The 16,116-nt window shown below is 42.8% G+C and overlaps 1 protein-coding gene across 11 annotated transcripts in view; it reads left to right on the top strand.

Moving 5' to 3' along the window:
* LOC144826538 (uncharacterized) overlaps positions 1-16,116 on the top strand; it is a 1,868,758-nt gene that overhangs the window by 350,593 nt on the left and 1,502,049 nt on the right. The window contains exons 5-6 of one of the 11 annotated variants that reach the window (XR_013609845.1): positions 10,886-11,061; positions 11,723-11,847. The exons of the other annotated variants lie outside the window; for them this stretch is intronic. The gene's annotated coding sequence lies outside the window, so the exon portion shown is untranslated. Of the gene's footprint in view, positions 1-10,885; positions 11,062-11,722; positions 11,848-16,116 lie in introns of those variants that run through there. 11 annotated transcript variants of the gene reach the window in all.

The raw sequence follows: 16,116 nt of genomic DNA on the forward strand, positions 1-16,116 counted from the left end.
CACACCCAAGAGAAGGGGTACCACAGGTATTAAAGAAACAAGTTTCTCCTGGGGAAAGTTGCACCACACTGAAATCAGTGATATCAATTAATCTCAACCCTTACTCCTAATTCTTTCAATCCAACCAAAACACCCACGCCAGCTGTAGTTTCACCAGTCACGACCCACCGGGATCCCCATGGTAAATTATATAAAACAACACAAATGAAAAACTGATGTGCAAAAATAAACAAAATTTTAATAAAATGACATATAATATACAGAGAAGTTAAAAAACCTCATATGAGTAAATTCATACCATATTCATAAGACAAGGACAAATCTGCTTATTGGTTAAAGAAAACAATGGCTCAGAGAACGGTCGGGAGGAGGCTGCAATTCCGCTAAAAAGGTTCACCCCTCTGACTACTTACAATAGCAATCGTGCATCAAGGATATAGACTTGAAAATTGCACCCCGCATGCCCGTAAAGCCACTGAATTTGATTAAACTAAATTATCCAAATCATTGGCAGACGACAAGACGTTGGTCTTTCTTCAACATCTATTTACCAATACCTGTGCAGGGGAGAGAAGAGAACCCCAGAGTGATCGTAACAGAACTAGGAGCAACTAGAGCGTTAAGAAGCCCAGGAATGATCATTTAATGCTCTGTACTAACAATTCTGAACTGCTCCAGAGATATTAAGAGGATACTTTCGTGGGTGGTTGATTGTGAGAGAACGGTTATTCAATTTGTCTTGAAGAAGGTGGCCTACAATAATAGAAGTGCCATCGAAACGGGTCGACGTACTTATTGATGTTACATCCAAGGAATTGTCTGGGTCTTGAATAGACAAATTGATTTATGGACACCCGTCATATATTGTTATGAATTCGACATGGAGTAACGCATTTATGATTTTTTTTATGATTATACACTATCCTTTGTGATTCTCTTGGTTTTAATTGTTTTCTTTCATCAATAAGCAGCTTTGTCCTTGTCTTATGAATATGTTATGAATTTACTCATATGAGTTTTTTAACTTCTCTGTATATTATATGTAATTTTATTAAAATTCTGTTTATTTTTGCACATCAGTTTTTCATCTGGAGAAGTGTGGCTCACCGATTAGAGCGGCAGACCCTGAGACAGAGGTCTGGCCCGGGACCAGGGTTCAATTCCCGACGCGGCAGGGTCTTGGGCTCAATGTCCACGGACTCGATAATTCTCGCCTCGGTGCCTACTCTAATCAGGGGTCCCACTCTGCAACTCTGGGCAATAGCTTGCTTAATCTCCACAATGGCCCTGAAAGCGCTAGGCTGCCTGGCTTCACCTTGGGGGTGCCCAGTAGTGTGCATCTCACAGGGAAAGCCAGGAAGGGTTCCACAGCGGTATACAGTCTTCTGCATCGTCTGTGCCTGTGCTCCAATAAGGTTTTCCTCTAGGCCTGTGGGCATCCAAGACACCCCAAGGGATCTCCCTTGGAGTGAAGGAGTCACTCCCCTGCATCTGCAGGCAACGCAATAGAGCTGACTGGTCTGCTGCTCCTGACGTCCCATGGACTCCAAAAGGTTCAGCAACACAGGTTGTGGTTTTGCAACTCACTTGAGGCCTGCCCTGTCTTCACTGCAAGTTTACAGTCAGTATTCCCTTGTTGGAACCACTGGAGCAGTACCCCTGTGCACCATGTCGACTTGCCTTTGCCAAGGCTTGTTGAATCTCTTCTCTTGAGATCTTCTGGCTCCAGAAAGCTCCAGCCTCTAGCCTCCAGCATCCCCTGCTACCAAGATCTTCATCCTCACCGCAGCCCTGTACCATGGGCCAGCATCCCGGGTAAGCTGCTCGAGGTTCTCTAGTGACTCCTGTACCTTCAGCCTCTTCAAAGTCTTCTTTGACTCCAGTGGGATCCCCTGCTTGCTTGGGGCTTTCTCTGACTCTCCTGCACATGGTGAGTCCCTTGGACCTTGCTGGTCTTGAAACTGCAACTTCTAAGCTTTCCTCGTCTGTTGTTGCTGCCAAGGTTTGTTGGTGCTCTCGCCGGACACTGACCCCTGGCTCTCGACTACTGATGTGGATAGCTCCTAAACAGTTCCTGGTCTTCCACATCGCCGCCTGGTCCCCTGCAGCGATAAGGTCACCGCCAACTCTTCTCAATCTTCGTTCATCGGTGGTCACTGGTCTTCCGTGCCTACTGGTCACTCCCAAGTGGCAATGGTTTGTCCCCTCTGCTTGCAGGTACTCCTCTTCAAGTATTCACCCTTGGATTCTACAGGACACTTTCACCTTCTTCTCCGGCAGCATCTGCACTGAAGTCCTCCATTGTGGTCTACGGCGGTTTCTGAAGTCACTTGACACACATGCACTCAGCTTTCCTGGTGTAGGTATCCTGGTTCCTGGAGTATCCACTGGTGGAGTGACTCGTCCACCTTCCATCTTCCACAGGGTTTCTTCTGGCTCCTCTGGGAAGGGTCCTTCTTCTTTAAGACTGCAACCGCGACTTCCCCGTAACTTGTGTTGAGCTGGTAAGTGAAGATCGGAAGGACAAAGTACTTGGCAGCATAAATATTTACCTTGCAGCAGTACTAGAATCGTGTTTGCAAGAGCATAACAGTACTTAAAAAACTTGGTGAGAACTGAAAACTGACAGGTTGAAATTTCCTGCCGGGTCAAGTGTCTTCAGTGTCCAAAACATTTATAAAAAGGAACAAACTCCAGCAAGAAACTGTCGATGTACTCACAAGAAGAAATGGTGAGGTATAGCATCGCTGGCGCAGACAATCGATCTTGAATGTCATTAATTTGGCGAACAAAACTTGTTGTTCTATGAAACCAATTGCCGCTTGTGAAATAGAACAAACAGGCTGAAGCTTCCAACAACAAAATCGCGTCACGTTTCTAACGCAAAGCCGGGTGGCTCACGGCGCGTTACTGAATGCAGGCGTGACAAGGCAGCAGAATAGAACGACTGAGAAGGACGTCATCTAGCAACACGGAGGGAAGAACGTCACCAAGGAACAGCTTGCCAACGCGCGACCAAAATGAAACGGTGAGTAGCGCGTGCATGTTCTTTTGAAAATTTTAATGAAGTAATGACGATGTTGATAAAAACGTTAGCATTTTTAAGTAAATTGTAGGCAACTCACCAAAATAAACACACGGCAGTAGTCTTAAAACGTCGTGACTAAACTGTTTGTCAACTCGGGCTTGATAGAAAGAGTCTTTTGAAAAACGGTCCTGTAACCGTTAGAGTTAACATTTATTTTCTCACTCGCCTTAACTCGGCTCTTCATGAACTGGTAATGTTACATCTCGTGAATTTGGAGAAAATTTGCATTAAACTCGCCACAGTGAACATTGGGTCCTTGGAGAATAACAGTTGATAACAAATCCAGTTGCTGCTAATTGTAGACTCTGCCTCGTCGAGCATGCCCTCCTCTTTTCAAACAGTTGAAATTTGGTTATGCTTTCTTAAAATCACTAGTCTTTCGCTAATAAGTGTACTTTAGCCACTTTCTGTTGGGCAATCTTGAAATACAGTCACAGAAAGTTAAACTTACGTTTCTTCCAACTTGCCATTTAAATCTCGTTAGACCAAGCAAATAGCCTCTCACTAAGCAAGTTATGTTATGTTATGTTATTAGTTTTTGTACCGCGCACAGCTACCCCAGCAAAGGGGCGTCCTGGCGCCAAAGAAAGGTCAACACAACATCACAGAGCGCACCTGAATCCAGAAGAATTAGTTAAAAAGAAAAGTTTTAATGGCGCGTCTAAGTCCTCCATAGCTCGAATTTCACTGGGAAGTGCGTTCCACAATTTCGCCGCCACTACTCGGAATGAGCGGCCGCCCATCCTGCTCAGCAGAAAGCGAGGGACAACAGACAAATTCTGCCCCATCGACCTCAAGGATCGAGAGGGAACGTAAGGGGTCAGTAAGTTCATCAGAATACGTGGAGCCGTACCTTTCAAGATTTTAAAAGCTAGGCAAAGCACCTTAAACTCGATCCGACGAGCCACAGGCAACCAATGGAGTGATTGCAATGCTTTGGATGCTGAACAACGTTTAGGCAACCCTAGTACCGCTCTTGCGGCGGCATTCTGCACTCGTTGCAGCCGCAAGAGTTCTGCCTTGTTCGTACCTGCTAGGAGGGCACTGGCATAATCTATCCTAGACAGCACAGAGGCCTGAACCACGAGCTGTCTAGTAGGGGCATCGAAAAACTTGAGCACCGGCCTGATGCCCCTGATTATACCAAAACAAGAGGCAGCTACCCTCTTAGTTTGGCAGGTAAAACTCAGTGTGGTGTCTAGCCATACCCCGAGATTTTTTATCTCCATGACGGGTGCTGGAATCATTCCTAGTTCGGGGGGCCACCAATTGTCGCTCCACCATCCAGGTTGCTTCCCAACCACCATCACCTCGGTCTTCTTTGTGTTCAATTGGAGGCAATTTTGGTTCATCCAATTGGCCACCGCACGCAACCCCTCACGGAAATTAAAGGCGTCCACAGCTGAGTCCTCACTTAGTGTGACCGCCAGCTGCGTGTCATCCGCATAGGACACCATTGTCAGGCCCCATCGTTTGACTACCGCAGCGAGCGGACTCACATATAAATTAAAAAGAGTGGGGCTCAGTGATGATCCCTGTGGAACACCCGTAGTGAGCGGGTGCGAGGTGGATTTACCAGGTGGTATCGCAACCTGGAAAGATCTCACAAGTAGCCTCACGCTTTAAGTCACTTTAGCCCCACAACGGTGGGCAATGTCTCTTTAAACCACAGATTACTTCTCATCTTATGGAGAATAAACATATCTTCTTTAAGAATAGTCATAGTTGAATGAAAATGCCAGACACCGCTCACCTGCACTTGGGCTGTCCGATGTAGTGGACACTGATGGGGCAAGCAGGTGTTTTTGGACTGGTTTCTTGATCGGTATCTTTTACCTTACTTTGTAAGCTTCATGATGTGCTTCATTAGCATTTTTCTTCTTTTAGTTACTTTGCTTCATGTTACTTTCTCCTGTAAAAGGTAGGTTCTTTGTCCTCGTCGCCATAATTGCAGTGTGCTGGTCCCATATGTTGAGCTGACATAAGTAGACGCTGTAGATCAGACCAGTTACAAGTAGATGATGTTTATTAGTTCTTCAGATATAGATATCAATAGCCCCATCAGGAGCAGCCTCCTAGCTGCTCAGCCCATCCTTAACTGACTCCTCTCATGCATCCAACATTCCCCTCACAGACCAACACTCTAACCGGAACACTCACACTGGCTGAGCAGCTAGATGCAGATGAGTAAAGGGACATAAATACAACATGAGGATACTACAGAGTTGCCAGTTAGTACCCGGGGTATAGGTACATTAGGTCAGCTGAGATGGGGGGGTGATGGTCAAAAACACTGCAGCACGCTAAGGAGAACTCGAGACAGGGGTACATGCTCTTCTGAAAAAATGCATGGGGACCTTTTCCAGTCCCAGTAGATGGAAAGTTGCCTGTAGAAGTGTTATGCATCTCTACAACAGGCCATGTTTCATAGGCAACCTACGTAACTGGGAGGAGTGCACCTGCTCTACAATATGGCTAGCACTATTTCCAGAGGTATTTCAATTTGTACTTTTGGACTTGAGCAAGTAACATCACTTTAGTGTACATGGAGAGAACGGATCAACAATAAAATGTATATGTATGATTTGTCTCTGACATAACTGATTCACCGGAATCAATGACAATACAGATGCAAAAAGTCTACCTCCCTTTTGTAAGCATTTCTGGAGTTTCCTATCAGAATCTGGGTAACGTTTGTTAATCAGTAGAAATGTGATGTAGCTATCTATAGTGTATCCAGTGGTATCTTGCCTCCTGGGGATACTTTGGTAGTTAGGGTACATGTTCCAAGTCAATGCTCATTAATCGGTTCTGCCTCCATGCCATTCAACCACTTGTCAGTAACAGTAACAGGGGTCACTCAACAAACTCAAAAGTGGCAAGTGGAAATCCCCCATCTGTACTGAGCCATGTCATTGACAGTGCCCCTTTTAACCCATGCACAACTCTTAGTCCACTTACTTCCAGTCAATCTTCCACCATCCACCCATGCTTTTTTTTACTAGATTGCATTAGACTTACACCTCCATTTTTAAGTACCCACAGCTCACCCCAGTGCCATCAATTTGAGGAGTGTGCACCCAGTTCCTATTAGAAAATGTGGGTGGCAATTATATATAATAGGCTGTTCCTTGTAATTTTTTTGCTCTGCTCATTACTTTCATAACTGTAATAAAGGTGTGGTACTTGAATACCAACTCCTAAATATTGTTTGATCATAATAACCTGAGCTAAGTATTGTGACCACAAAAATATTATGGGCCAAGTAATTGAAGGTAAGTATATCTTTTTTATAGTTGACAGTAACCTGTATGATCAAAATAGAGCATAATAACATACTGTGGGACATAATATCAGAAAAATATTCTTGAATCTCAGGGTTTTTTCAGTATATATATATATATATATATATATATATATATATATATATATATATATATATATATATATATATATATACATATATATATATATATATATAGATGTGTATATATTATATATATGTATATGTGTGTGTGTATATATATATGCACTGAAAAAAACATAGGTTTTACAGACGTTATAGTTCGGAATTAGCATTTAAAAAATCTTAAAAATTCACTGAAAAAAACCATAGGTTTCAGGGACGTTATAGTTAGTTGGACATTTGACTCATATAAAACCAGAGAAATTCGCCAGTTATAGTTAGTTGAGCTAACTATAACGCGCGCGCCCGCAATGCACTGCTGATGACGTCACATATTACAACACTCATGACATGGTCAGTGGCATCACTGAGGACATCACTGATTACATCACAAATTACATCACTGATGACATCATCCACTGAATGTGTGTTTCTGTAAAGTTTAAATATTTTTCATATACATCAATGCCAAGGTGCATTGAAGAATGAGTGGATTTACAAGTGCCTGAATGGATTATTTAGAAGGAGTGTGACTGACTGTATAGGTGAGTGATTAAACGTGTCTTACTGAATGCATGGATTAGTGACTAATCTGTGTGAAAGTCTGTATTAGTCTCTCCGTTGGCGTGTAAGCGGCTGCATGAGTTGGTGAGTAGCTACATGAGTGTCTAGATAGGTTATTGATTTGTTGTCTGAGTATCTGTATGGGTGCCTGAGTGTCTGTGTGGGTTGGGGTGTGACTTTGTGCATAGATGTGTGAGTGATTCACTGGGTTTATGGGTTCAAGAGTGCATCTGTGAAGGGCTGTATGGGTGTGTGTATGGCTGTGTTGGTGAGTGAATGAATGTCTCAGTGGTATATGTGTGAGTAACTACATATGTTTTAAGGCAGTATATGTGAGTGTTGGAGTATATAAATGACTATACGTGAGAGTAAGTTATTTGAAGAGTGCGTGTATAAATGAGTTTCTGCTTGTATCATTGATTATATAAGACAGTAAGTATGTATTATTATATACATGAATAAGTGATGTGGTGTGTGTATAAATAACTCAGTGTGTATAACTGTATACATGAGTAAATGAGTATGTAATTCATTCTTTACTTGACTGACTAGGTGTGTGAGTAACTCTATGGATTAGTGGTAGAGTGTGGCTGTATGTATAGTTGTATGAGTACATATTATAGTACTGTATTGATGAGTAACTGTATGTTTGTCACTAGATGTGTGTATAGACCTAGGAAGTAGTCGGTGGTATGTAGTATCTGGCATTGTTGTGTGTATGGTTTCAAAAATAGTAGTCTGTATTTTAGAGCGGGCGTATCAAAGTTTATATTAGAGCATCAGTATGTGCATCAGATTATCACGTGGATGATGTCATCAGTGATGTCATTTGAGATGTCATCAGTGATGTCACGGACCATGTCATGAGTGATGTAATATGTGACGTCATCAGCAGTGCATTGCGGGCGCGCGAGTTATAGTTACCTCAACTAACTATAACTGGCGAATTTCTCTGGTTTTATATTATTCAAATGTCCAACTAACTATAACGTCCCTGACACCTATGGTTTTTTCAGTGAATTTTGAAGGTTTTTTAAATGCTAATTCCTAACTATAACGTCCGTAAAACCTATGGTGTTTTCTGTGAATTTCAAAGTTTTTTAAATGTTAATTTCATATTTTAATGTTTCTAAAACCTATATTTTTTCAAATATTTTTTTAAATATTTTGGAACTCTATTATACTTCTTTTTTTTTAAGTTTAAAAATTATGTAATGTTTTATATCTTCCCCCAAAAATATGTATATTTATTTTGGGGCAGAGAAAACTGCACTCCCATACCGGTAGCGTACCAAGCTCCATCACCACACAAATCCTATCCGCCATATTGCTAAACTCGTAAATGATGCGCATTTCGTATCCGACGACTTCGTGTCGCCGCGTCCCGCGTAACATCATATATGCATGAACTCACCCCAGGTGCTACTTTGGTATCCGACGGGTATGCAGTACCAAGCCACGCGTTACGCTATGCGTCGAGTACACGCTGCCAGGCCTCTATGTTACGTCACAGACGTATAGTATTGCGCCGGGTACGCATTCCCTTTTTTTTGTCTCAAAAGTATATAAAAATAACTTTAAACAGTATAGGAGAGCAAGTGATAATCTAAATTATTTTAAACATTTATTTATTTCTAACTGTAATAAACTTATATTATGATAAATCTATTTTGTCAAAATCGCGTCGGGTGTGGCCTCCTTGCGTGCTCGGTGAACGATTGCCATGTGACCATAAAAAAAAGCATTTGATTGGTTCATAACATTTCCCATTGTAACAGTTGCATGGCCCTACCCATTTTACTCATTCTCTCCACAGCGTTTGGTGAGAGACACCTCTGCTGCTTAGAAAGCTTTTTTGAAAAGTGTTTTCCTGTATACACATATCTTATACTACACACAACATGCAACGATCATCTTGATCAATATTCATGCTCTGTACATTAGCCTTCCCCGTGTGATTGCCATGCTTCTCAAACGTTCCATCAAAAAACAAATATGTGTTACACGATCCCCTGGTGTGTGTGTGTGTGTGTGTGCACATTATTGTGCTCCCTTTCGGCCTGGGTATTCGTGGCTCTAAGAAGTATCAGGAGCCACGGGCAGAGTGCACATCCTAGATCTCATGTGACAAACAGTAAACAGCAATGTGTAGATTTTTTTTACTGTATGCTCCGTTGTCAGGCTTTACCAATATAGTAGTGTGTTAAATGTGAGACTTTCAGATTCACATTTGACATGCATTGCTTTACTGTAATGAGTTTTATCACTGTGTATGACGTAGCCTCACTGCTGATCCTCCCTGCATCCGAGCACATTCACATGTGTACGCTTCGCGATAGCAACACTTTCAATAATACCGCACATCATTGACATGCGTGTCTGCGCATATCCACAAACTTGACAACGACATGTAATGTTCACCATTCAATCTTTTCAAACACCATCTCATTAACAATAGTTTCTGCCCTCCCGACACACGCTACACTAATCTAAATTGCACACTCTGCGAGGTCAAAACTACAAAAGAAACACACATAAGAACACTTCCTGGCCAGACAGGAACTGAACAACGGCCAGTTACCCGGAATAATTATTCACACTCCTACGCTGGTCTGGCGTACGCAAGCACAGCCCACTTTGCGTATGTATAAATAGGATAACAACGACGCCACATCTCCCAGTTCTTCCACACTGCCTCAGGTGTTATTGCCGCATCGACCTCACATATCACAATGCGCATTAAAAAAAATGGATCCATGAGGTGTACACCATCCTGGCAATCAACACAGGCTCTAAATTGTGAGCCCTACTGCCCGTCATCTACAAAAGGGACCCATGAGGTGTACACTATCCTGCAATCAACGTTCCATCTGAATTGTGAGCACTGCTGCCCGTAGTGTTTGCTCACACAACAATGACAGCAGGTAAGCAAAGCGACCTGGGTGCACAGGTCCTCCAATTAAGCACGGCGGGACGGGTGTGGTACATCACCCTGACTGCGCAGGTACGAACAAACGATGTTGCCGTGCGTAATGATGTGATCTTTGACCTCATTCAGTCTCATCTCTGTCTCATTTTAAAGACCTGCTGGACCGTACTGTAGGCCTGAGCCAGCGGGCAGCGCTGCCCTACAGACACCTCTTGAGCGCGGTGCTGCAAAGGGGTGGGATGGATCAGCCAGAGTGTGCAAGTGTAAATAAGCGATGTTGCAATGTGTAATGATGTAATCTCTGACCTCATTCAGTCACATCTCTGTCTCATTTTAAAGACCTGCTGGACCATACTGTAGGCTGGAGCCTACGGGCAGCGCTGCCCTACAGACACCTGTTGAGCGCGATGCTGCGGGAGGGGTGGGGTGCATCACCCTGAGTGTGCATGTGCGATGTTGCCGGGCGTAATGATATGATCTCTGACCTCATTCAGTTACATCTGTCTCAGTTTAAGGACCTGTTGGACCGTACTGTAGGGCTTAGCCAGGGGGCAGCACTGCCCTACAGACATGTGGCATTGGCTTTTAGGACACTGTAGTGAGCTCGTTACTAAGTGTACGTGCACACAGACTTCCGCCACTACATTACACGCGCACATTATGCTTCTAGCATGCACTCTGTTCCTTTCTATATAAACATTCGTATAACATATCATTATTTAACCTTGTGAATTCTCGAGCATTCCATCTCCTCTTTGAACCACGATTACCACTAACAGTTGGTAGATCGTACTTCAAAAACAAAGGATGCACTCAACTCCTATTTTCTATCAAGCTTGAAATAAACCTTCATTTACCTCCAGACGTTTCCACCATTAAATTATTTTTCCCTTTTCAGACATTCCATTGATTGCCTCGAGAAGGGCGGAGTAGGAGCTGATGCCCTGGGCATTCTGACACCTTCCGTTGTGGTATCAAGACACCGTCCCCGACCGGAGACCTGGTCTACCGTACAAACGTACCCCGGACTCTGAGCTTGCACCAATACGTCGTGAGACACACCAGTGGTGGCAGGTGAGCAGTGAAGCCTCGGTGTGCAAGACCTACAATTGAGCACAGTGCGGGGGAAGGGACTGGGATGCAGCACCCTGGGTGCACAGGTGCATGCAAGCGATTTTCCCGTAGCTAATAATGTAGAACTATATTATCAAAGAACGGCAATAACATTATCACCACTTTAGCAGCAGGAAACTGCTGCTAAAGCGCCTATAATGGGCTTGATAATATGCCCTTGTGAATTCCCATAGAAACCCAGGTTCACACCAGAACCTGGGCTTCAATGGGAATTCACAAGGGCAAATTATCAACCCCTTATTGCCGCTTTAGCGGTAGTTTCCAGCCGCTAAAGTGGTGATAATGTTATTGCCGTTCCTTGATAATATGGCCCATAATCTCTGGCCTCATGTGTTTCATTTTAAGGACTTGCTGAACCACACTCTTTATCGCGATTCCAGCGTCCTAGAAAAACGGGTGACGAGAGGATAAACACTAAGGGCTGGGTGCAGTAGGCCGATGCTCTGTCTCCTCTTCCCTCTATTCTTTTTGCTCTCCCTCCCCTTCTCCCTTCCAACCACTCCCCCTCCCTTCCATTCTCACTATCGTCCTTTCATTCGGACTTCCATTATATATCTCTTCCACATAGCACACATACTTATGTTTCATTTTTGTCTTGCAGGTTTCCTACGCTGCTTCCACTGGAGTCCAACCCACGTTTGTTTTATTATACTGTTTCTTCTATTAAAGTTACGTTTCTATTTATTTGTGTTTTAATAAAGGTTACTTATTTTTTCAAATAAATAACTGAGTGTATAGGTCTTTTTCTGACAACACTTGTCTATTATTTATTGTGAAAATCATCTGTTTATAAGAGATTTTAAGGATAAAGTTATCTAATATTAGAGTGCACCTACCAAACATAATCTAACTGACTATTAGACAAATGAAGCCTGGGTAATTTTACAACTACAAGAGTTCTATGAGTGTATCACTATATAACACCATAAGTACTGCCCATGTGATTATCGAACAAATAAGGCACTGCCTAGGACCACCGAGGCTTCAGGGACTTCTGAGCCCACCCTGCATATTTAAATAAAGCCCTGGAGTGTGGCGATCCCCGGACTTCAGTTGGCCTCGAACCCCCCCAACAATTAGTAAACAATACTCGGGTAGATGGCGGTCCCCTAGGCTGCAAAACGTCTCTGTGCCCTTCCGCGCTTAATTTACATGTGACGTTAAAATCTTCAGTCCTACAGAGACCACGCAATATAATAATTAGATTGGCCATGGAACATTACCCACCAGGGGCCTAATTTAAAAGAACAGGTGAGACCCCCCTTTTTTTTTCTCTCCATTTTTACCATTCGCATCCCCTCTATTAAAGCGATACAAGGTTTTCCTCCTCTCGCTTCAAGTAGTCAAACAAGTATTTGCTATCTCAGGGTGGAAGCCATGCACCGCCCTCTAACAGCAAACTCAAATGTCCCGCGAATGCACACTCCGGGACATTGTATGACCTGCGCCTGACATGTCGCCCTCCCTAGGACCATGATCCATTTGTTAGTATAAGCGCATACTAACACTACTTACACATGTGTAGTACAGCGACCAGAATGTAGTAAAGAAGCAGAGGCAGCGCAAAATATCAATACTACCAAAAGTCGGATGACAGTTCAATGAGTCGACGACCCTGGCATGAGTAGAAACAGCTACACGAAGAAAACGGGTCTTCAGCACAACACAACCAATAATGAAATATTGGTGAGTGTTGCTTTCTCCCGCTCGTTGCCAAATTTATGTAGTAAAGGGCAGACAGCAGTGGATCCAATAAGTAGATTTATTACAAGAAAACAAGACACCTGAAACAACCACCAACAGGAGCATACAGCAAGGCAACCATCTTCTCCAGCACCGTGTACAAACTCCACAAGGTTCCCCTCATGACATCCCAACATTCTAATAATACATGCTTAGATTCTAGTAGAATTACATACTAACATTCTACTATGACTTACATTGGAATACTACACAGAGCACACGACGACAGCAATGAGCTCATGGTTTCATCCACGAGTCTTGAGACTGGTAGGGGTAAGTATTTCGCTTCCCATTCCCTATATTGTATAAATGTAAACTAACACTACTTCCACAGGTATGCTACAGCGCCCAGAGCACATCACTTTACAGCAATGAGCTCACAATTTAGGCTCATGATTTAATCCCCGAGTCTTCACACCAGTAGGGGTGAGTAGTTCGCTTCCCACTCTCTGTATATTATAAACGCATACTAACACTATTTACACACTTATACTACAGCGGCTAGTATCCTACAGCGCCCAGAGCCCATCATTTTACAGCAATCAGCTTGGTTTGATCCCCAAGTTTTCACATCGGTAGGCGTGAGTACTTTGCTTCCCACTTCCGGTATAGTATAAACGCACAGTACCGGTCAGTAGTTTGCTTCCCACTCCCTGTATGATATAAACGCCTACTTACACTACTTGCACATGTATACTACAGCGCCCAGAGCCGATCCTTTTACAGCAATCGCCGCGATTTCATCCCCAAGTCTTCACACCAGTAGGCGTTACTACTTCTCTTCCTGCTTCCGGTATACTATCAACACACAGTAGCGGTCACTAGTTCGCTTCCCACTCCTTGTATGGTATAAATGCCTACTAACACTACTTGCATATGCTACAAACACCAGACCACATCACTTTACAGCAATGACCTCACGGTTTAGACTCTCGTTTCATACCCGAGTGTAGCACCCTATCAAATCAGCACCATGTCACTCTGAGCAACACCACACTTTCAGACCGGTAGGAGTGACTACTTCTCTTCGCACTCCCCCACAAAGCTTACAGTGCTCCTACCCTCCTTTCCTACTTTTTTTGCCCTTTTGTCCCTTTCCCCTTACTCGCTTCAACGGAATCACAAAATGGCGGCCAACACTTCCTAGTTGCAACACCATCACAGCCAATAAGCAGCAAGCTCCTGTTCGTAACGCCTCAACCAATCAGATGGCAGAATTCCCCAATATCGATATGTATAAATTTAGATATTCCTCAGAAACTACTGAATGGATTTACACCAAATAAACAAAAGCGTGCTTTCTACACCAAGACCCTTCTCCCTGCCAAATTCGGGGTAATTCCCTTCACCCGTTCGACCTGTAGCCTTGTTTAAACTTTCCTATGGAAATTAATATGGAGAAAACACGTTTTGGGACCCCCATTTATCTCGGCTCCCCTTGACGAATCACCCCCAAACTTTCAACATAGGAGCTGATATGAAAAAAGAATTTGTTTTCATAATTTCATGAAGATTCATCAAATGACGCCAACGTCAAAGCAAAACAGAAAATGCTCTTCCTATGGAAACTCGGTCCTAACTCTATAACTACCTACTGGCGACCGCCAGTAGGTAATAAAGAACAAATTAGAATAGTTCCTTAATTCTTTTAGCTTTGAAAACTTCTCTCTATTACTTCTAACTTTCCATATAAACAATTTTATTAATATTCAAGTACACATAGAAGTCAGAAATGCAACGTATTCTATCAACACACTTTCTAAAACATTCTACAACACGTGGAGGTCAAAAGTTCATCAATTTTTAAAAACCTAACGATATTTTTTTGCAACATTTTCCTGAACATTTAACGGCACGTGCAGGTTAAAAGTTCACGTTTGTTTTTAATTCGAACAGTGCCTTCCAAATGCAAGTAGCAGGTGTGGTTGAGTTGAGCAAATTTTATCCTCTAATATGTACTCCACGTTCAAACTTCTTTTTCTTAACCAATCACAAAGATGCTTTTCCACAAAACGAATGTGCACCGTACTTTTAAAAAACAATGCTTTTCATCTCCCAATCAGGTAACCTTTTTCTATGCAAAAAGAAACTAGTTCCCAATCTTTAAACATATCTTTGATTCTACGAATGAACTGCATGAGCTACAGACATCTTTCCATACCTTCCAGCCATATCTTCAAAATGCTAGTGTCGATCGTAGGACATAGCTATGTTTTCTGGTGCAAGAGGTATGCAGAACAGAGACGTATTAACTTAGACCTAGTTTTAGAAAATGTGGACATTAAATGGTATGGACAGAGAGAATTGAATTGGCACCAATTGTTGCCTTTGGTTAAAACCTGTTTGCATCTCCAACACCCTGACCTCATGATTGTGCACTGTGGTGGAAAGGACATAGGCACATTGACTGGGGTAGGTTTGGAAATGCTAATGAAGGACACCTTTGTTCAATTGATGTTATTTTTGCCTCAAACTGTCTTTGTATATTCCAATATATACCAAAGACAGAAGTAGAAATGATCCAAACAATTTTCTCCTCAGATTGAAAAATCTCGGAAGAAAGTCAACAAAGCTGTCTCTGCATACCTCAGAGACCACAAAATGGGCTCCATCTACAACAACAACATACGTTTTGATATGGCGGATATATACAGAAGTGATGGAGTACACTTAACAGATCAGGGCAACTGCGTTTTCCTGAATAACTTGAAGCTGTGCATCCACACTTATATGTAGCTCCAACTAATGAACTCAAGGGCTATTTTTAGAGCCACTCTATAACTTACAGAATCTGGGTAACATGTGGTAATCAGTAGAAATGTGATGTAGCTGTCTGTAATGTTTCCAGTGGTATCTTGCCTCCTGGGATACTTTGGTAGTTAGGGTACATATTCCAAGTCAATGCTCATTAATCAGTTCTGCCTCCATGCCATCAACCACTTGTCAGTAACAGTAACAGGGGTCACTCAACAAACTCAAAAGTGGCAAGTGGAAATCCCTCATCTGTATTGAGCCATGTCATTGACAGTGCCGCTTTTAACCCATGCACAACTCTTAGTCAACTCAGCTCTAGTCAATCTTCCACCATCCACCCATGCTTCTTTTGGGCTAGATTGCATTCAACTTACACCTCCATTTTCAAGTACCCACAGCTCACCCCAGTGCCATCAATGTGAGGAGTGTGCACCCAGTTCCTATTGGGAAATGTGGGTGGCAATTATATACAATAGGTTGTTCCTTGTAATGTTTTTG

Source organism: Lissotriton helveticus, chromosome 3_2 (assembly GCF_964261635.1).
Source record: "Lissotriton helveticus chromosome 3_2, aLisHel1.1, whole genome shotgun sequence".
Taxonomy (NCBI): domain Eukaryota; kingdom Metazoa; phylum Chordata; class Amphibia; order Caudata; family Salamandridae; genus Lissotriton; species Lissotriton helveticus.